Here is a 21,919-nt window from a genome sequence, read left to right on the forward strand (position 1 = left end):
GGGTGCAAATCCGTACCCATACATGTGACATCAAGGCCAGGCAATCACAGTTAGCAACCCCAGTATTACCCAGAGCACACTCTCAACCCATGTCTTATATATACACACACACACACACACACACACACACACACACACACACACACACACACACACACACACAAATGCCGAGGCAACAGCCAGTATGTGTGTAGTACACTGCATATTGGCGACTGATAGTAACTATGGAGTGAATGCAGTGGCCTACAGAGGGCATGGCACCCTGTCCATCTGTCCAATAGGCACATATATGCAGATAGTGCACCTTCCCCATGTTCCCCACTGGACACCTGCAACACCTGTGGTGCCATCACATTGTGACCCACAAAGGACATACCATGCCTGAAAACATGCCCTGTATGGACAGATGTCACTGACACCAGGGAATGTCATTAGCATGCTATCAATGTAGGTGCAGGGGTAACCTGCTGTCCATTACCAGTTCCTGCCACAGGTGGCCAAGACTTGCACATCTGATGATAATCTGTGTACAAAACATGGGCCCGACACCTCAGGAACAGTTCCACATGTCACTGTACATGCATGTGGGAGGTGCGCACATCTCAGACACTGTCCATGTCATGGACTAAGGAACACCTACATGGCAAGTGATGCACAGCATTGGCCACACACAGTAGTCACCCAGGTGACTGGATGGTGGATACAATACCCACTTGTGTGGGCAAATGCAGAAACCACAGCCCTGAGCCACAATGCAGACCATTGTCATGTGGCCTGATGCCAAGGTATACCCATCACCTAGCCTTGTATAGCCATCTGGCACAGTCGACCACTACATACCCATGCAGAAATGCACCCATGCATGTCAGTACTGGCACCCTGTGTGTTTGTGTGTGTGTTGTATGATGCGTATGATCACATTCATACTCACTACAACCGCCCCAGTGGCATACTGAAGCATGCTGTCTAATGTCAGACACCTCCCCATAACTTTTGCCCATATGACCTCTGTATGACCCATGTGGTGCATGTGATACCTGCACAGTAATGTGTTGTGGCAATCTCACTAGTGATGAGCTGTAACCGTGGCCTTGCTAAGTGTGTCAATGTGTGTGCGTCCCTGTGAGAGTGTGGCTGTGTTGACGCTGACACCTGTTCATGTGGACAGGCACGTGTACTTCCCCTACCATATAGCTACCATAACCCTGTTGCAGATGTCACTCACCATCACATATATGTTCTGAGGACTCCACAACAGTTAACCTATGTGGCGCATCCAGTAACTGCATAGAACTATGATAGCACTACATAGTCGTCAGGGGGTTGATACCCTGTGCTGGTAGATGTGTGACACAAACATGCTTAGGTTTTACTGAACCACCCTGCCCTGACTTGTCAATGCCTCTGTCTGCCTCTCTCACTCCCTCACTGGTGGATGGGGAGACCTACACCTGCTTTTCTTAGGCAGCAGCATGTGCATTTTAAGTGATGCTCATGATCAGCTGATGGCCTCTGTATGGATTGCAGGCCTCCCCTAGCTGATTGCATGTGGAACAGCTGTGGTAACATCCCCATCGCCAATTGCATGGAAACACACTCCAATATCTAGGAACATCATGTTGGTGTTGGCCCTTTTATTCACTGTGAGCAGGAACTAGATCTGTTGTTTGGCAAACAGCATCTCAGATGGATTGGGGATTTACCTCTAACAACATACACTGTGGAAACAGGGCAAAACACAGGAGGAGGGTGTGCCTGACTTGACTACAGACTGTAAGTACTGCTATACTGCATTTGGAGTAATGTTGGTTTAACAGTGTGTGTGTGGATATGGCTGCCCTACATGTTTAATACCTGCCATGTCAGTTCTATGTTTATTAGGAATCCCCATCTGTAGGGCCATCTGCAAACTGGGCAGTGTGTTGTGCCTTTGGTTTCATGTGTTACCCACAGAACATCTATCTATGAACTGCAGAAGGTAGTGTGAAGATTGCAGTTTATAGATAATGAAAGCCGTGACAGTTACTGACCTCATATCTCTCATAGGACATATGTTGCAACAAACCCTGTTACAACAGTAAATGTATGAGGTTATCACAGCAACATGTCAATATTGGCCTTGTGTATATGCTTCCAGCCACAACTCTGTCAACCTTTGTACATATGTCATGCATTAAGATGTGCATATGTGCTGTACACCTTCATTAGTGTCATCATATCTGATAACAAGCCAGTAAGATATCAGACTGCTACACATGTTATGTACAGTAGGGGTTATATTTGATGACATGACCTGGACATTGTGGTTGTTTGTACAGTACTGAGTTCTGTGTACTTATTGTGAATGCCGACAGTGTGTGTATTGTTAATATGTACCTTGGCCTGTGTACAGACTGTGGTAGACGTCACCATCCTAGTTCCCTTCCTATCTGATGTTACATGCTGCTCCACTGTATGTTATCATATTGGCTTACATGTTTGTAGGGCCATACACACCCATGTCCCATACCACAGACAGGCATCAGACCACACTGTGTAGTGGCTCAGTATATGTAGGGTTAGTGTGTGAGTGTCACATATGAGAATGGTGTTGAACAGATAGTCCATATACTGTAATATTATGCTAGCTTACCATATGTGGCTGTGGCTGTGTTCACATTGGTTGTGGTTATGCACTTTCACGCAGGTGTATCTTAACGTGTGCTGTGACATGCCTGTAGAGCCTGCTATATATGCAGGTACATGTGCATTCCCCCATAGGAGATGTAGGCCAGTGTTGAGCCAGTCTGCCTGTAGCCTGCACAGTGCTTTGTTACATGCCTAGCAGCTTAGTGTACTTACCCAGTGAGGTGTCATGTCCAGATACTTTCCAGATGTACTGCTGCTGGGCCTCCCTTAACAGTCATGTATGTCAGACAGAGCGGTGGTATGCTGTACAGATGTATGCCAATATCTAGTGGGTAGTATGTGGCCATGACACCCCTGTACCAGCAGTTATTATGTGTCAGGACAGACAGAGGTGTGGAAATGCATAACCTATGGGGATGAATGTATACCAGTCATTATCTGTTATACCCATCTACATGGCTGTTAACATCCATATTGTCCAGCTTGGTGGACATGTTCTGCACTGAGGGGTTCTGTGTATACCTCTGGACTGTAGAGAGTGTGTCAGAATGTCCACATCTATTGGCCAATATCTCTGCTGTAGTCCACAGGAGCATTACGTGCTTGCGGTACTGTACTATGATGTCCTTAGGATGTCTGTCAGTAGCCAATGGCGCACATGTGAAAAGCAGATATGACCTCCCACACACACACCATGTCTGTGAAGACAATCCCTATTACAGTAGCAATAGTCTGCTAACATACCTGCTATACATGCCTGACATCCCTTTGCATTATGAAGGTGGGACTATAGGGGCTGAGATAGGGCTATACACCATGTTCGGACATATGGTGACTATATATGTACATATGATTATCCAGATATCTATATAGATAATTACACATGTACATATTGATATATATAGATGGGTGTGTATATGTACATAGATATGCATATACAGAGCAGTATATGTCTACACATATACAGATAGAAATACATATGCACATATACGTATACCACGCTTCCATGCCTGCCAGCAGTCCACTGCTGTTGTATCCCCCCACACATACGGTGGGGCTGGGGCCATATATGTGTGGGCTTCACCTACACAATACATGTGTGCGCATATGGACTCCAGAGGCCAGTGTATGCAACAGTGGCATATGGCCCTGTATTATTGAGTTAAGGGGGGGATGCAACATACATAATCTAGGCTTTTACAACATGTGGGGGTATCAGGGCTGAGCTGCCTTAAGGGATTTGGATGTACAGTACCATACATGTCACCTATCTTGACATTACTTACATAAAGAGGGTTACTGCAGGCCTACTGCCTCCTGACATACAGACTGTTCTGTTTGCCAGTGTGCCTGTGATGGTGTCAGTTATGCCTTGTTATGTAACAGTTACATCCCATTTGGTCAACTGAAGTCTTTACCACCTAGTGATTGTGTACAGAGTGTAGAGAGAGGCTGCTGGACTATACACCTGCATCACTTACTGTTGATTGTGTGGTATCCTGTGGCCCAGTCTGTCTTTACTAATGTATGATTTGAAGGGCTTGGCCTGGACAGCAGCAGTTGTGGACCTTTCCAGACTACTGTATTAGTATAACTGTTTCACAGTTGCATTACTCTGTAGATATGGATGTTAATGGCTGAACAGCTATATGACATGGCATATAAATCTGTAATAGTACACAAATAAAGGTATTCCATTTCTGCAAACCTGTGTGTGGTGTTTATCCTATGACTTCTCTGTGGGTATATGTTGTAGGCAACGAATGTTATTTGTATGGGTGGCTCATCCAGTGTCCAGTTGTTAGGGTGTTAACTGTAGGCATAGTGGCTGTACCATATTGTGTGCACCTACTACATAAGTATCTTACTGTACATATCTCTGCATGTGTATGTGTAGTCACATGTATATCTATATATATATATATATATATATATATATATATATATATATATATATATATATATATATATATATATATATGTGTGTTTATCTGTATCTGCATATATGTGTCTGTGTATATGCATCCTGGAGATGTTGATAGCTTCCACATTTTACATTTCCTATGTGAGCCAGACTGTACTGCATGATATGTTATCAATACCAGCCTGACATCATACAGGTGGGATGTAGTACTGTTAACATCATGTGCCCATGTCATGTCAGGTCCTGGTTATGGGATCTGCAACACTTGGTAGTGTATTGCAGGGCAGATGTGTTTGGCTGTGAGGGGGATATGCCAATTCGTGCAAGACATATATTGTTTGGGGCCTCTCAACCCCATTAATGGTGCATGTGGACATATATGTTTCTGTTAATCTACCATTGCTATCTACAGATGTATGGCCATATATACCTATATAGGTATATATATTTGCTTACATATATATATATATATATATATATATATATATATATATATATATATATATATATATATATATATATAAAAAACTATGTCTGTATATACCTACAGAGATATATATCTGTGTACATATATGTAACTTGCTGTGTATATGTCGACATATAGGTGTTGACATATATATGTGTAGATGTAGGCATTTGCATGTATATATGCTCATATATACTCATATATATATATATATATATATATATACATATATATATATATATACATATATAGATATGTTGTATCTGTTTAGATATTAATATATGTACACACACATACATCTACATGTTGGTATACATTCTCTGTACTGTTGCATGACTGGGCTGGTTGATATGTTTGTGAAAACATCAGATTTATTTATATCTGGCATGGCTTAGTGGTAAATCATTTTGTCTGTGGTGTGCAGGGTCCTAGGTTCGAGCCTTGCTGAGGCTGTTTATTTTGTTGCTGGGCAGAACACGGACCGTTGGATATAGAGTGAGTAAGACATTTTAAAGCAGTTGTAAGCAGGTTTCTGTGTGTTCGCGCAGGGGTATGCACTGCTAACTTCTGGTTACAGTTTCTTACACTCAGTTAGCTTCTAAATTGCTTAACATGTGTAAGCAGTGCTTACCCCCATGCAAACAGCCTTAAACCTGCTTACTGCTGCTTAAAAGTGCTTATTACTGCTTATCCCCATGCTAATTTCTTTAAAAGAAAAGAAAAAGGGGTTGATAGGAAAGTGGTGAAAAAAGGGGCACAAAGAGGGAAAGACAGTAGGGAAAATAGCTAGGGATGTGCAGGAAGGGTATAGGGAAGGTCCATAGCTGCCCATTTCTTCTACAGCAACAGCTGTGCATATACACTGCATTTGGAGGTAGATTTGGATACTCAAAGCCCTGGGTGGGGGTGAGGACAACAATAATTCATTGTGATGCCAATTAGACCGGATTACAGGTGTCCAGTGGACACGTGTGCAAAATGGGCAGCTATGTATGGGGAGATTTTTTGTGGGAACAAATTGCCTTTTTTTTTATTTTCAGGTGAGAGTGGGATGTTGGGGAGGGGTAGTAGGTATATTTGGGGAGGTAGGTTGGGTAGGCTAACAGACAAGACAAACAAGACGCATACAGGGGTGGTATTTGACACATGTGGGGGGATAAACACCTTGGACAGGGATGGATGTTTGGCAGTCTCAAGCCCATGAGCCCCCAAATGGAAACAGTGGGACTGAGGTCCCCACACATAGGCAGTCACCACTGCACCTTCACGGCCCAAAAGGTGACTGTGCTGGAGGCTGTGTAGGAGGGGCAGGCTCACCCTCTAATTGCGCCATGTGGCCCTCAAGCTGGTATAGCTTGTCTCGAATCTCCTTGTCAAGCTCGCTACGCACCACGGCCTGGACCTGATGGCAGGTGACAGGTACCTCTCCACCCCCACTCCCAGGGGGGGCCAAGCCCCATCCCCTGCGGAAGTTCCTCCTGAAGGTGGTGCTGGGCCAATGGGAGGAGGTCCCAGGCTGGGCTCCAGATGTGCTGGTGCCCGGTGTCATGGCCAGCTGAGGTGGAACAGGTGGGTCCGCTGGGACTGGCCTTCCTATATGAGCTATGATGTTGCAGTTTTAAGAAAGATATCAGTTAGTGAAAGTCAACAGCATTCAGGATTAGTTATAACAGCATGCATAGGTATTCCCACTAACCCAAGACACCAGATTTACAACAGTTGCAGTGAGAGCAGAACACATGCATATATAGGACAACAGTGGCCATTACAACAGCATGCTGGTTTCAATGTTGGCAACAGGCCACCAATATGGGAGTATTTTAACATGGCACATGGATAGAACCAAATGTGAATATTTATAAACCAATAGGACATATGTCCCAACAAAAGTTTGGAGTGTACATGTACCCATTGAGGTGTGTAATTAGGTTATTGTAGCACATATGGTGAGGGTGAGAGAGAGAGGTCAATTAACTAATATATCCCTGTAGTTTTCACAACTTTCTTAGTCACTGCAGTGATCTGTCCCTTACATGTATTATTACACTACCCAATGTCCTTACTTTGTACAATGGTATGTTTGTAGATTAGTATATACATGGACTGTGTCTTACGTATAGTCTACACCTCTTACCTGTTATAGCTGTTGAGAAAATCACTGTTAACACTACCTGACAATTTCTACACATACTCCCAGATTCCATGCTTGTAGACAAGTATATAAGTGCACTGTGTTGTACCTACAGTCTACACCTCTTACCTGTTATAGCTGTGGAGGAAAGCTTTGTTAGCACTACCTGACAAATTCTACACATACTCCCAGATTCCATGTTGATGTTATACACATACCTAACAATCTGTTATTGTGCACACTCTGGTCAAGGCTTGACAGGATGCAGGTGTTAATGTGACATATTTTGAGAATAGCTGTCATACACTTTGGGTGAGATGCTACAATGACAGGTTTGCTTTCATATACATTATCTGACTATGTACAGGGCTGACTATCAGTTATATGTCAGTAATAGCTGCCTACATTTCTTGGATCATCACACTGATTTGTCAGGGAAACAGGTTACCTGGCAGCAGATTTGGGCCATTTATCTGGACATGCTGGACAGATCAGAACAGCTGAGGTGTATGACTATGCATACAGCTTACTACCTGAACATTATGCCACAATCTGTACAGTTGATGTTATGATTATGCTTACAGCTTACTATCTGAACATTCTAGCAAATTCTGTACAGCTGTTGGGTCTAATTATGCATACAGCTTTCTATCTGAACATTCTCACAAACTCTGTACAGTTGTGGGGTATGATTATGCATACAACTTACTACCACTCCCGGGATTCAAACCCCTGCTGTGTGTGATATAAATATTGCAGTTGACATTGCATTACACTGTGCTATCCGGGATTTGGTGTGAAACATTACAATGTTTTCTGTCTAAGTCTCCCTCAGTTGTACAATATGACTGACCTCTTGGGACTTCCAACATTGTTATACTGAACTTCCTACACATTTTATCTGCATTCAACAGTGTGGGTAACACTGCTTAATACACCAGTACTATTTATAGAATGCAACACTACAACAACATATGAAAGCAGAATGTACGCAAGCACTCCAGGGGTTATACTTTTATTCACAAGATATTACACCTTTATTTACACACAAACTATATGACAGTCTTCCTGCCATATTGTCTAGTTTATTCAGTACATCCCATACACAATACATTTTTATACTGGTACAACACTTTCTAGAACTCTTTATATTTATTTGTTATGGCAGTACATGCAAGATTATTACTAACCTGCCGTGCGATGCAGCCTTTGCAGCATAGCAGCATGGGCTTACTGGTTCACAGCCCACTCATCTGAAGCTGTCAGAGAAATACAGTGATATTTAGCTATTACCTATCCATAGTATACACAAACTAGGCAATCATTATCTATGTAGTTGAATGTGTACTTGCTCAGTGCTGGGACATCGGCCATCTGCCTTGATTCTTAGATCAACTGCTCCAAGAGATCCCCCTCCACAGCTTCAGGTCAGCATGGTGATGCCTGACCTGCTCACCAGTCCGGGGGATACCAGTGGTAATGGCGAGGTCACGGGTGATACTGTGTCAGGCCTCCACTTTATACTGAGAGCCCTGGTACTGGCCCTGCAGTAGTCTCTGCTCATGGTGTTTTACCAGGAGCCATACCATGAATCTCGACTCCTGGATGCCCCAGCGCTGCGGTCTAAATCGAGTGCCTTCCCCAACTCCAGCCATTCTGCCTACAGTAGGGAGCTGCAACCAGTTATGGGAAGTATTCGTGCCTGTGGGGTTTAAATACACCCAATTTCCCACACTTTCCCATGATCAGACAGTTTTGAAAAGGCTAAGCTATGGGCACACCTGCTTACCTAATGTTGGCATTGATTAAAGGGGTATAACACTGGGCAGATTGAATTAACTAGCCTACACATTGCTTACACCAACTAAGCTAAGCTGTGGAATGCTTAGCGCTGCTTAATATTTCATTTGCATTATATTTTCCTTTTGGCATTGATTTATTATTCGTTACATGTTATATATGTGTCTGGTATCCGTGATTCATGTGCACGTACACTGTATGGGGTCCTGGGGACTTCAACACTTTATTACAATGACACCCCACATCTGGCCTTACTGCAGTACTCCAGTTCACATAATTATGTTATGTAGCAGGTTATACAACATCACACTGTACATATATTCCTTTCACATGTTCAGTTTGATTTTCCTATGGTGAAGATTTGTTTGTTGAAACCTCAATCTTATGTTCTGCTATGGTGACTTAGTGGTTAACTACTGTGACTGTAGTATACAGGGTCTTGGGTTCGAGCCTTGCAGAGGCTGTTTATTTTGTTGCTGGGCAGAACATGGGCCGTTGGATACAGAGTGATTAAGGCACTTTAAAGCAGTTGTAAGTGGGTTTGCACCTGTTTGTGCGACGGTAAGCACTACTAACTTCCATTTACAGTTTCTTATACTCAGTTTGCTTCTAAATTGCTAAATCTGTATAGGCAGTGCTTACTCCAGTGCAAATGCACTTAAACACACTTACTAGTGCTTATTTGTGCTTAAACCTGCTTACTAGTGCCTTATTCATTATGACACTGACACTTCACATGTGCATTCCCTGTAGTACTGAAGTTCATAAATATATGTTATTTAGTGGATTTTGCAACAAAAATATTGGTTATAACGTGCTTTGCCATGTAAAACAGACTGCTGCAGTGGGACTTGAACCAGGAATGCCTGCTCATTAGGCGAATGCTCTGCCCACAACACTGTTGCTGTGCTCCTTTATTTGCATATATCATCCTTGTTATCCTCTTCATCCTTTTAAGCTGCTTTACTGTAGCTAAGTGATGGGCACACTCACGCACCTAGGGTTAGCTTCACTCGGATTTAAAAAAAAAAAGTAACAGGATTTCTTCATTTTATGTATATGTACTGTTGCTGTTGCACACATGGGGGACTGTTGGTGGGGATATGAGGACACCTATGAGTGGTCTCGCATGTTTCTTACCCCTTTCTGCTGTTCTACATTACGGGGACATGTTTATTCTGAGAGCTCTGCTCCCAGACACACCCCCTACATTCTTACACGCTCCGTGTCAGCCTAGGAGCTCAGGCAATGCACCTTATTAATATGTATGGTACTCTTCCTTGCAGGACTAAGTTAGTCCTGAATGGAAGATTAGTAAATCCAGGGGCATATGTTAGTACTAGATTAACTGCCCTTGTGGGGCATTTTAAGCCTAGCCATTTACCCCATGTGAGAATCAAACCCTATACCTTGTGTCTGCAAGGTAAACACCTTAACCTTTATGCCAACCTCCCACCCGAATAAAGTCTTTGTGTTTATTTATATCTATCTATATCTATATATCTATATCTATATATCTATGTGTGTGTGTGTGTGTGAATATGTGTATATATGTATATGTATATATATATATATATATATATATATATATGTCATGGTTGCAATGTTATATATATGAGCCCCCTGCATTTTGTCAAACTTCTGTTTGGTTGACAAATGCTAAGAGTGGTGTTTTGTATCAAACATTTATATAGCTGGACAGTCAAAATGTGGAGGGAATGTTCTACTGAGAAAGGTGAGTAAGGTGGGAAGGGGTGAGAGAGTTAGTGAATGTGTGAGCATTAGGGTTAGGGTTAAGGATAGCTGACCGGACAGGTTTTGTATGTTTATGTATGAGTCTGTTTGTCTTATGGCTGGGGTCAGTGAGATAGGGAGATAAGAGACAGATGTAGGGTAGGGTAGGGAGGGTGGCCTAATGGTTAAGGTGTTTGCTTTACAAACACAAGGTGCAGGGTTTGAGTCTCAGAAGGGATGATTGGCTAGGCTTAAAATGGCTCATAAGGCAGTTTAGCTAGTACTAATCTATGAACCTATGAACCTATGTCTTGTTAGTGTGTATTTGTGTGTTTTTGTGTGTCTGAGTGTGTATTTTGTAGTAGCAGTGTCATGGAAAGCTTTTTATTAAGGAAAGGCATACAGATAGGGTTGGGGAAGGGGCAGCTTTATTGCTAGGGTTAGCACCCCTGCACCACCATAGTAAGTGGTGCTTTTGTACCAAGTACAGTGTAGTTTCTACACTGGGAGGTCATGGTTCAGTGTACAGTTCTGTTGCTTCTGTTTCCATCTATTGTGCAATCCCCGATTCTGTACATCTGAACATGTAGAGATGTGTGGGTTATGTTTCTCTCTTTATTGTAGTATATCTGATCGATGGGCATTTGTTGCTTCATGTTCAGTACTTAATATACCAATCTAATGTTATCAACTCAGATATATGGGATCAGTACTGATCCCCCAAAGGAAGTTTTCACCGAAGCACAAACAGCTGGGCATACTTCCTCAAAAGTGCTTTTTACCGAAAAAGCACTTTTGCAGAAGTATGCCTGCAGCTAGAGGGAGTCGTGTGGGAATGATTGTTGCATAGATCGTACTACAGTGCAGATAAGGGAATATTCCATTTTCCTCACTGTAGTGCGATCTTGGAGTGAGAATATTAAAGTTGGTGGGGCAGCCAGCCCCCATAAAGTACAGGGGGCTTTCCCCCCTGCATTAAAGTAGATTTATTGTTTTTTTTTTTTTTTGTTTAATGCACTTTAACAAAAGCGCTTTCGTTAAAGTGTGTTTGGTGATTGTGGATTCGGACTATTGAACTTTCGTTCAATAGTCCTAGATCCAGATATATATATTTTATATATATATATATATATATATATATATATATATATATATATATATATATATATATATATATATATATTATATATATATATATATTTTTATTTAGATATATATATATATATATATATATATATATATATATATATATATCTATAAAATAAGATCATAGGAGGTTACTAGGCTAATGGCCCCAGGGCCTTTATAAGCCTAGGCAAGTTTAACCTGTGTTCTCAAGTTGTCTGGTTCAAGAGACACTAAAATCATCACCTGTTGTCCATGTCCAAGAAGGATATAGGTGGAACCTCTGGGATGAATTTCTGGTTACCCATCCAATCATCCAAATTGCACTTAAATAGGGCCAATGCAAGGCTTTGTTTAACATGAATTGGAAGCTTGTTCCAAGGGTAGGACAACCTCTGTGAGATAAATCTGTCTCTTCAGCAGTTCTGCTGATGTCACATACCAGGTTATGGTCCTGTGAGTGAGTGACCTGTGTGCCATTTGACTTCTGAATGTGCAGCATTTACATTAAAGCTGGGTCAGAGATTCCTCTGTACACAGGGCACAGGTAGCCTCTGAGCAGTTTGTATGACAGAGAGTAAAGTGACATTGATTTCAGCCTATCTCCATAACGCAAAATTTTAAGATCCTGAATTATTTTTGTAAGGAACCTTTGTGGTCTCTCCATTTGTTGCAAGTGTTTGGAAAGGAACATATGAAACTGAGTATTATTAGCCTGATGAAGGAAGAGTACAGGGGCGTTATAACCTCTTTTATTCCTGGAGACAATGCCTTTTCTTATGAGATGAGCAATATAAAATGCCCTTCTCACCACTGTGGAGACATGGTGATCAAAGTAAGGTTGCTTGTCAACCTGTGTGCCCAGATTTCTAAGCACTGACTGTGTGTTTAGGGTATTGTTATTGATGTGGTAGTTTGCAGCAACATCACCCTTGCCAAAGGGGGATGATAATGCATTTTTTTGCATTAAATTTAAGACCATGACTTTGGCACCAGCCATTGGTCTGTGTAAGACCTTCTTGCAGGATGTTGACATCACTAGGGGTTTCAGTGATAGCTCTCAGTTTGCAGTCATCAACAAAGTTTGTCAGCCACAGTCCTTTAGTTTTAGTCTGCACTTCAGAGAAGTAGATTCCGAACAGTAGGGGGTCTGAGAACCGATCCCTGTTGAAGACCACTGGTTACAGGTCTGCTTAAGGAGGTGGAGTTCCCTATTTTGACCATATGAGTTCAGTCAGTGAACCAGTTTTCAACCCACCTGACAATATATGGGTTGATATGCAGTTGGGTGAGTTTATCAATGATGCCTGAGTGGGGGATTGTGTCAAAGGCCTTGGCTAAGTCTTGGTAGGCTGTCTGCACAGATATGCATTTGTCTGGGGCTTTGGTGACTGTCTAGAAGAAATCCACCAAGTTTAACAGGCATGATCACCCATTGACAAAGCCAAACTGGGTGAGGTTGAGCATTTGGAGATTTCCTACATCTTTGTTAATAAGGTCCATGATGATTCATTCCATGACCTTGCAGATAAGGCTGGTCAGACAAATGGGTCTATAGTTCTCATGATCCATGTGTGTGTGTGTGTGTGTGTGTGTGTGTGTGTGTGTGTGTGTGTGTGGGGGGGTGCATGTGTGTGTCCATGTGTGTATATATAGACATTTAAAAAATGAAATTTTGGGCAATGACAGAGCAGGCACTAGGGTTTGATAGCTGGGTCATAATGTTCCAAGGCATATATATTCTTCATTTGCATTAATAACACTCAGTTTACCTAACTTCAAGGTCTTTGAAAGCACTGAACAGCAGAGTTCTATAGATCATGCAGGTCAGTCAGTAATTTTTATATTGCTAGCTTAGGTTATCTGCCTTGAGGCTGTTTCTTTGCTTTGCCCCCCACTACCTGACACCCATCAACTCTCTTCCTAGCAATGGTGCCATTTGTTCCCCATCTCTGCGACAATAATCAGGCAGAACAGGCCATTATTCAAGCAGCCATCATGGGTGATTTAGCTTATTTGCCAGCCATAATACCCAGCACACTCAGCCAACAGCTGCGGGTCGTCATGTGATGGTCTGGTTCCAGACACCATCCACTCCCTTCTGCAAGGGGCATTTCTTGCATGCTACCCACCGGGAGGTATGAGCACTAGTTTCTCCAGTCTGTACCAGGAAAATTGCCTGACTCTATATGCTTCTGAATACTCATTCCTGCTACAAAACATTATTCTGCATGTATTGTTCTCACAATTTCCATTTTTTCTATGTAATTTCCTTCTGTCCTTTTCTAAAGATCGCATTCCTAGTTCTTTTGTCTGTGCTGCAGTAATCAGTACTTCAAGTACAATTGGTTTAGACTTTGATTTCCATTTTCTAGTAATGATTTTTTGGCAGCCACCAGAATTAAACTTAACAAGGCCTTACTATATCTAAGCAATTCAGATCCTGTATCCAGCTCAAAAAAAAATAATTTCCTTAGTTACACCCATTTGCTCTCCCAATATTTATGATAGAATACTCTGTAGGGAATATTTAAAGTCTCCATCTCACAACACTCCCAAAACATATGTTTCCAGTTGCTCCTTTCTTCCGCATCACACCACAATTTGGCATCTACATGAGGAAAACGTTTCTGGAGTCTACTTGGGGTATAAAAATACCTATGCAAACAATATCAAGCAAAAATTCTAAGTCATCTAGACTTTGTTGCATATTTTGGGAGCCATGGTTTACTATCAAAATGTCAATGTTAAAAACAAAAAATGTATTTCATGCCGAAACACAATGACGACTTCATGCATACTAATGAGGTGTAAATGTTGAATATGATGAGCAAATTCATCAGATTCAACATTTACAGTGAATATCAAAGAAGATGTCCATATAGGAGGTAAGGTAAGTGCAGTTTCTACCCTGGAATTTACTGTTTTGTACGGGGTTAAGGCCCCCTGCACCCCTCAACCCCTGCTAACTATATATTCCATCTCCAAGATCGCACTACAGTAAGGAAAGGGATGGAATTCCCAGTCTGCACTGTACCACCATCTCTACTCATAACATCAAGCTCCTGTCAGCGAATGCACAGTGGCATTTGCTGATAAGAACTCTCACTCAATTAATGTTCAGCAATATAGGAATCGGCCAATGGCCATCCAAAATTCCCATGTTCGTCAACGTTAATTCTACATTTTGATAGTAAACCAGGAGCCATATATATGTCATCTCATTGTTTCCTTGTGAATTACTTATCCAATCTCTCTTCGCAATCTTTCTAACCTCCTCTGGTTGATTCCTATAGTAATCATGCAGTATTTTATATGCCCCACTAAATATCCCTTTTTTAGCAGCAGCTTCTGTTCTAGGTTCAAATCAAAACTCTACAGAGCAGGTCTTTCACTTAGGATTAACCCTGTACAATCTGGTAATGCCACAGCAAAAACTCAAACTATACAAGAGACCCGTTGGACAGAGAACTGACACACGAGCTACTAAAAGCCATTTATTGTAATCCAAAACAAGTTAAGTGCGTTCATTCCGATTGTTGAGAAACTCCTTCAGAATTAATTAACAATTAAAGACATCGTATTTAAATACACGCTGCTAAAATAACATGATAGGCACTGTCCAATAACAATGCACCGATTAAAAATCAATTGATTGATTAAAAATCAATTGATTCTCATATCACTATACTCTGATAGGATTCCCCTATCCGTATATTCTGATATCAGTCTATCATACGCACAGCAGTCTCTAGCCTGCAGTCTAAATGTCTCCATGGCATCTTTCCATTCTATTACATTTCCTTCTTATTTGCTGTTAATATTTTGGTTCTTTTGACAATTTTCTCAAGTAAATTCCATTCTTGACTATTCTGTGTACCATTAATTGCAGTCATCCCTATTGGCAGAATCTTCTTTCTTCAGTCTTGTGTTGGAATAATTCTTAGAATATTTTCAATTACTTTATGAGTATATGAATGCATATAAAACTAAAGGGACCAAACATTTTCACTGCTTGTATCTTGTTATCCATATCTATAAACAAGAGCTTCCAGTTTCTCAGTTTTTGTATTATCTTTTGTTTAGTGTATTTCCACATATCCTTAGCTGCCATAACAGAATCCTTTTAAATCCATACTCCTAAATATTTAATCAAGTCACCTTAAAGGGGAACTGCACTCACAGACTCAAAAACATGTTTATGTCATCATGGTTTGGTGTTTCCTACATTTTAACACCACTCTGGGACTATTTACAGGTTTTTAAATATTTTTATATGTAATTTCTGACTCTGACCACATGGGTTCTGGCATCTTGAAGTAATTCTGATTGTTTCCTCTTTCCCTAGGTATCCCACAATGCAGTGCTTGTCTGTAAATAATTAAATCATGCAGGCCTCTTTCTTTCTTAAGCTCCTGTCACTGCATTGATTTTACATGAATGCACTGCTGTCTTTCAGTCAGTTCATTTTAAGTAATATTTTCATGCCATTCAATGACTACTTAAAACACAAACAGTACAAATGCCACAGAACAGACTTTCAAAGTGCTTTTTACTGCTGCTTCATTTTAGAATGGCTAAATTGCAGTCTTTTGTGAAGCCTGACCTATTCTAGTTTGACTCATCTCCCATCCCATTCACACCTAACTTCCCTAGCTGTCAAAGTGCTAAGGGGAATTTTAGCTGTTACTTGCTGTGATTGACAGCTCATGGCAGGAGAATTGACTCATGTACTGTGTCCTTGTTCTAGCCTTTACTTTCTGTATGGGTAGAGGAAGGATCAGGGAGCTGTGACATCACAGCATGGGTGGGTTTTTAGGATGGTTGTGGTGATGCTAGTTTGGGGAGGGAATTGGCCAGAAAACTACAGGTATGCATTGGCCTTGATGACATCAATGAATTGGAGACTGCAGCAAGGTTTTCCAGGGCAGGATAAAAGTTTTTTGAAAGCACAACTACCACAGTACAGTAAGGTACTGTTCTAGTGGAGAGAAACAGTTGATTTAAAATATTTTAAATGCTGTATTGTGTATTCATAGCAGGGATAGTAAATAGAGAGAAAAAGGACAGAGAGGTTGAGCATTCGATAATAGAATCCCATTGTTGTCCTTTAAATGTGGATATTTCTGAACCAATTCACATTCATGTGTGAGTACATAGTTTAAAGCTATAGCCTTTGTTTTGTCTTCATTAATTCTGCATATATAAAAGACTTGAAACCATCCCCAAACATTCCACAATGCCAAGTCCCCCCCCCGGTCCCACCAGATGCAAAACAACACAGTCTGCAAACAAAACCAACCTTTCTCGACTACTATACCAATTTTATCCTTGAATCTCCAAGCCCCTTACTTTCCCTGCCAATAACTCCAAATATAATGCAAATAACAAAGGGGAAATAGGACACCCCTGCCTGATACCTCTACTCAGACTCAACCCACCAGAGAGGAATCCTCACACTTTTATTTTTACCTCTTGATCACTCACATACCCCCTTATCAGGGAGTGCAAATGCCTCCACTGCCCCACTCACAAAATCCCAGCCCACTCTGTCAGATATCTTCTATGCATCAAGACCCACCAGCAACAGCATTTTCTTACATTCTGCCTCTTCCTGAATCATTATTGTTCAATTAGTGTTGTCAAATGTCTGCCTCCACTCCAGAAAACCACATCAATCCTCATCTATCCACCTTGGGAACATCCCTGTCATTCCCATAGCTATTATAGACATAAACACTTTATAGTCATGGTTCAAAATCAAAACAGGCCTACACAAAGCTAGGTTTGATGGGTCTTCACCATCCCTATATATTACAGCCACCACAGCTTTCTTCCAGGAAGCTGCTGCTTCCCCACATTTTAACCACAGTCAAACAAAACCTTCCAGATCTTCATCACTTTCTTCCCTGCTAACTACAAACCTCCCAAGTACTACCATCTATTCCTAGAGACTTTCCTGTATATCAATTATATGTCACCATTTTTATTTCATCTCCTCCCATCCCAGCTGTCAGTTGCTGAGCCTCATCCACCACCAACCCTGGCATACCCAAGTCCTCCACAAATATTTCTACTTGTGCTCTTTCTTGACTTGCATATCTCTCCACCTTATACAATCCTTCAAAAAATTTCCAAAATATCTCCAGCACCTCCACAGGTTCTGCACTCATCCTTCTTCCCAAAGGCTCCCCAAGTCTGGCAACACTCCTTCCACCATCTGCTGCCCAAATTGCCATGCCAAAAGTTTCCTTGCCCTGGAGATTTTTATTAAAAAAAAGTTGGTCAACATCAATCCCCTCAAATGTATGCATATCATTCTGGCACCCCCCCATGTTCTCTTATGCACTGTCCAGCCTTGCCTTCTGTTGCTCTGAGAGGCTACCACCATTCTGCAACACCTCAACCTCTGTGAGCTCCTTTAAATAATGCCTGCTACTTCTTAACCATTTCTCTTTTTCTTTCACCTCCACTCTATTCCTAAACTTCATTACCACTCCATCCCACCCCATAGCCACAACCCCCAGAAAAGCCTCTATCTTCCCTCATCAACTCTCAAACAATTTCCACTACCAATTCCTTAAATTCAGCTCTTTGTGTCAGGTAGATAGGGAAGTGCCAGCGTCTCATTTTTACCTCATTACCCTGCATTTTTATCTCAGTCATCATTGGTGCATGATCTGAAATAGTTACTGGATGTATGTCAAAGCTTACAATCAAATGTACATGTTCCTGTGAAATATAATTTCTGTCTAGTCTAGCCCAGCCACTGTACCATGGGGAATAATATGTAAATTCTCTTCAAGTCCTTGCTATTGAATTCATGTTCTCCATACCAACTGTTTTCGTAAAGTTCTTCAGAAATCTACCCTCTGTGTTAGATTTTCCCTTCTAGGTCCCTCAGATACATCTCCAATGTTGCAAATCAAGTTCCAGTCCCTACCTATGCATAATATTCCCTGCTGAAAGCTGATTATTTCTCTCAAAAATTTCTTAAGCTCCATAAAAGGAGTTTTAGGTGGAATATAAATACATGCTTGCACAATCCTCCTCCTTGCCAGTAGCCCCTCACTACCAGAAATCTACCATTATTATCTTTTTCCCCTCTTCTATCACTATTGGAGCTTCTCTAGCAATTAGTATAAGTACTCCCCTTTTCCTTTGTCCCCAATAGTCTGCTGAATCTTATCAAATTCACATGCCCACTTCTTTCCAAATGTGTCTCCTGTAACAATGTTATTTGTACTCAGCATTCCTTAATATAATTCAGTATTCTTACCTTTTTGTCTATACTTCTGAGGTCATTCACATTCCAAAATAATATAGATAGTATAGCCATTATGAGAAGAAGCTATTATTCCTACCTATTAAATATGAAAACTTTTTTTAAAATGGCTAATTCTAGTTATTTGTTAAATGCTCTCACCAATGTTTGGCAGATTGATCCTTTATACAGCTGTTTTTTGTCATCTCCATTTGAACCTATGTCACATTTGAAAATAGTTTTTGTTTTAATGAAAACCTTCAAAAACACAAATAAAGCTATGTATATCTTCAAATAATGAAGTTTAATGCTCCTGATTGGAACAATTGTCCCAAACTGACAGCTGCATCAGGCAGTACCTAACCTAAAAGTAAGATTATCCATGCTAAGGTGCATGTTACAGTTATAGTCTTGCAGTAATTGCTATCTGTTCTTGTCTTAGCTTTACTCCCATTTCAGATGTAAAAAAACAGCTTTTATGCTTTCAGAAAACATTAATTTTTAGACGTAAGGAAAAAGTGGACTATCTTTAAATAAAACTAAATTGTATACTGTTCTAGTAGATACATTGCTGTATTTAGGTACTAGGAAAGATGATATTACTTATTCACTTTCAATAATTTCAAATGTTATATTTCATTAAACCCCTTGCCCTTGTGCATTTTAATTTTTACATTTCTCTAAGCAAACAATGTCTAGAATGCTTGAGCTTTATTGCCTGACAACTTGTCTCTATGGAAACATAAGAACAGAATGTACAGCTGCCCTAAGCTGCAGACTTCTTAATTCACACTGAACAATTATTTTCTAAAAGAAAACTTTTCATTACATTCATGGTGTTCTCTTATCTTTAAAATCTCAATGCTCACAGAAGAAACTTCTGTAAACTTTCACTAATTCAGACATTCACCTATACATAAGTAAGAAAAATATCTCAACTCTTCATATATCATTTCATATCTCTATATATTATAATAAGTACCTTTTTAATCCCAACCCCTACCCCAACACCCTTAGATTACTGCATATTAGCATAAGCATGCTTTTGATGACCATTTCTTCTATTTTTACATTGTAATGTCTACATTTCTTAGAACTAAAAAGACGAAGAGTACTTGTTTACTTTAGCATCTTTATTACATACAACAATCACTGAAAATGCTTTACTATATAACATGCAATTTACATAATGAGATGCAAGCAGCTATCATTAAGAGCAAAAATTGTTTTACTTACAGTTACTTTCTTTTTTCCCTTTTAGTGTCCTTCCAAACATTAATGACATGAAGTGGGGTATATGCTTTTCAGACCTAGGCAAGTTTAATAAAATCAACAAATGTAAATCTTTCTCCATCAACTTTTTTGTAAAGCCGTAATTCACAAATGTGATCGATGCTTTGTAATCTCACATTTATTCACTAATTTCAGTGTTGCTTGTCTTCTTCTTGTTCATCTCCATCTCCCAACCCCAAGACTCCTGTTCAAGTCCAAGGTGCTTCCAATTCTTCTAGACAATTACTGGCTTTGTATATTTTAAGCATTTTCCTTTGGAACATTGGAAAAGGTTTCACTGGCAAAGTCTCCCTATGAGCTTTATGATCAATAGATTAAGAAGCATAGCCCCTTCTGTTAGAGGTCTCACTTTTTGTTGGGTACACTTTTGCATTTCCTCCTTAGCCTGTTCTGCATCAAAAACAACTTTGATCCCCTAGGAAAAAATATTCTGAAGATAGCTGCATGCAGCAGCTTGAATCTCATACCTGCCTTTCAACAGTCCCACATTACAAGTCTAAAGTTGCTTCTTTTCTGCTTGGTGTACAGTGAATAATCATTTCCCACAAATACTCTACTGCTTCCAATATTTAATAAATTGCTCTTTTGCCTCAGTTTTGTCAGGGTCAACTCTTTCTGCTAGTATAATTGTATCTTTACTAATAAAGATATTGGCTGCTTTCTCATGCCCAGGTTTGGAGTATACACATAATGTGCCCTTCAATTAACAAATCCTGCTGTTGAATACCAGCCCTTTTGCTTATTTGTGCTTTTATAAAATTAATGTAGTCTGTTCCTTCCAGCTTCTCTGGTACAGCAATAAATCTCAGGTATTCTTTACATGCTCTGTCCTCTAACACTATCATTTTTTGAAACAACTCTTCTTGAGCAATCTCATAGTCTGACAGCCTTTTATTCATTTCAACCTTTAATTTTTGCAGTTTTATCAGTTCATCTGAATATCTGTTTAAAACTTCTTCCATTTTTTGTAGCCTTTTTGTTATTTGGGTTGATATACTGCTTCAGTGTTTCATTTATTTTAATCAGCTCTGAACACATTGGATTTATTTTTTCCCCTCTAAATTAATAGAAGCCATGTGTTGTACTAAAACTTGAGCTTGAACTGCTTTTTGCTGAACAGCTGCAGGATTCTTCCCAGTCAATGTTTTCACTTTACCTTTACTGGTTGATTTTCTTTCAGGCTCTATAAGTTTCCTCTTTGCTGGCATCCAGACAGTGTACTTACTAGCCAGTAAGTGAATTTTACTAAAACTGGCAGAATTACTAGCCCTTATCTATCAGTTGCTTTTGTCATAGTAGGAGAGCTAAAATTAAGCTTTTGGTCAGTATGCAGGCATGTTTGAATATCCAGAAGGACATATATTATGATAACAAAAGAAATGGTTAAATCGTCATAAAATAACACCATCATTAAAATTGTGGAATGATAGTGTAGAGGAATTTAAACATTAATCAGCATGCAAAGTCAGAAAAGTGTATTATGTAGCTCATCTAATTCTAAAAGGTATGTCTAGTCTGTGCAATAAGATAAATCTAACACTTTATATCTCACTG

The sequence above is a fragment of the Protopterus annectens genome, chromosome 16.part0, assembly GCF_019279795.1.
Source record: "Protopterus annectens isolate FY-2018-M chromosome 16.part0, PAN1.0, whole genome shotgun sequence".
In the NCBI taxonomy this organism is placed as follows: Eukaryota; Metazoa; Chordata; order Ceratodontiformes; family Protopteridae; genus Protopterus; species Protopterus annectens.